A 2,675-nucleotide genomic window follows, 5' to 3' on the forward strand; every position below is an offset into this window, starting at 1 on the left:
GGGGGATCCATATGTACGTGGAGCCAGATTTTGTAATATAATTCATGAAACATGACCTGAAACGCTTGTCTTATGTGGAAGAGATTGTATCTTTGACACCACTGAAACAAGGATGTTGCCTGAATGGCAGAATCGATTATGAGTAGGAGCGCGTGGAGCGCAGTAGCATTTAGCCGTTGCACTCTCTGATAAGTAGGATGTAACACTTAAAGCTAGTGGCTGGCTGTGAGAGTTTAGGTTTTGGTCTATAAACGCAGCATAATGCAGTTTTTTATAAAATGAAGTGATGAATGACGTCGTTTACACTCACACAGAATCAATAAACGTTAGGTCGTAGTTATTCTATGAAGTGTAAATTGTGTATTATTAATTTGTGATGCCATAAGATTATAAAGTATTGAAGGGATACTGATCGTTAACAAATATTGAGCGTTGTCCATGGCAATTATAGAAGAGTAATAAATTTATACTGTAACTCAAAGGGAAAGCAATTGGAATAAATTTGTAAGATAATCTGATTTTGTATATTTAGTTTTAAGAATGCAGAAACGCGATATGTGGAGTTGGCTGAATTTTACAATACTGTCCTCGTATGTAGGAACCAAGTATTTTCCATCAGATTTAAGTATAGATTGATTAGGTACACCCTATTTGTCATATTTTGTGTGTTTTGTAATCCTGATAAAGAGAAGTTAAATTTTGGAATCCATTTTCTCAAACGGTGTCAGACTTTTTGTCATGTAACAATCCAAGTGTTTGTAATTACGACAGTATCTGACAATTGTAGAACTGATATTGAAGTTAATGTTAAATGTTTGATATGAGACTTTATGAAGGAGAACTTCATTTTGAATGCAGTTTTCAAACTGAAGCATTTAATCTTAGGATATCCTCCTACCATTACCTCATCCAATTCCATGTCGTGTTTATTTGAACCCAATGAATATTCTTTTTAATGAAATCATTTTTCAATTAGAATCAGAAAAATATTAATGTTCCAGAATCAGAAAAGTATTAATGTCTGTAATAGTTTCACTATGGGCAGCATTGCTCAGCGCTGAGCCAATATCCAGCATTTTCGCTGAACGTTTGCAAAGTAATGCATTTATCAGCCAATCTACTGATAGTACTTGTATGGAGGTGTTTCACGCCAGGTATTGGACTTCGCTGTGCCAAGACTGAACATTTTCTATGCCTACTGTGGCGAGAACAGGATACCAAGACTACATGCACTGCGACTGTAGAGCTAAGGAAAATGTAATTCATAGTTTATTTGAACAGAGAACTTTGTCAGTTTATTGTATAGGGCCATACAACTCGGTGCTGACGGGACTGGGTAAATTTCAAAGAGATTCATTTGATTATGGGCCTTGCGCATTGGTTTTCCAGAACAATTATTTAATGTTTTTGGATTACAATAAAGCTGATTAAGCACACCATTTTCTCAGCAACGAAAATATTACACATTTCATATTCATTGGCTAACGAACACATAAATTTTTTAAAGAACATTACACTTTATCTATAATGTTACACACACGATTTTGATATTGATATACTGAATTCGTCCATTTTCTTACGTCTTTTCTAGCTATGCAACATCTGAATGATATGTACTGAATTAAAATTTCCATCATATAGCAATAATGAGATATTACTGAAATGCCAATAAGATAAGTTTTATTGCCAAGAATATGGCTTTGATTATGGAAGAAATTATACACACGCTTATTTCAGCAGCAAGAATTTCAGCAGAAAATTTTACAGCATTTATTCTACGAAATTTCTATGTAACCAACTACTTTATTTACACTAGTGATATGCACCAATTTTGACGACGTGAATTATTTCTTCAGTTCTACGTCGTGCATTCTGAAGACATCACAATACTGATATTAATATATTTTTAACGCTTTTAGCTTTATATAGGTTTTTTCTACTTTTTAGGAAATATGTCACTTGGCATTTGTCTTTCAGAAGTCATTATTTGCATTACCAGTAAATCTCAACTTATTCTTATCTTGGTTCTATACATAGCTACAAAACACACCAGACCTTTTACTTGACACATTTACCACGCTCATACATGTTCTGTTGGTACCTTGTTTTCACACATCCTCGATTATTCAGCTTTTTTTAGGTGGCGACATGCCAGGTACGAAATTTTGCAGGTCGGTTCTCTTGCCATAGACTTAGGCCTTGCACAGCTTTTTGTTTTCATAAGAATCTGTATGAAAACCTAGCTGAGGGAGACGTTTTATTTTCTACATATGCATAGTAGGCCATACGCTTAGGGTGGTCTGAGCGCTGCACACTGTAACCCAAACCATTTTTATCACAAAAATGTATGTCCTTTTGTGTATAATCTGTATATACCATTTGATCACTTATCTTTGCTGCTATGTTGTATACGTTAAGTTCATTTACATCTGATGTTATTCCGTTTTTACTGTTGTCACGTAATATGCCAATTTTGGAAATTTGTGGTAAGTTCCTATGGGGCCAAACTGCTGAGGTCATCGGTCCCTAGGGTTACACACTACTTAATCTAACTTAAACTAACTTACGCTAAGGGCAACACACACACACCCATGCCCGAGGGAGGACTCGAACCTCCGATGGGGGGAGTCATGCGAATCGTGGCAATACGCCCTAGTCTGCGTGGCTACCTCGCG

The sequence above is a fragment of the Schistocerca americana genome, chromosome 5, assembly GCF_021461395.2.
Source record: "Schistocerca americana isolate TAMUIC-IGC-003095 chromosome 5, iqSchAmer2.1, whole genome shotgun sequence".
In the NCBI taxonomy this organism is placed as follows: Eukaryota; Metazoa; Arthropoda; class Insecta; order Orthoptera; family Acrididae; genus Schistocerca; species Schistocerca americana.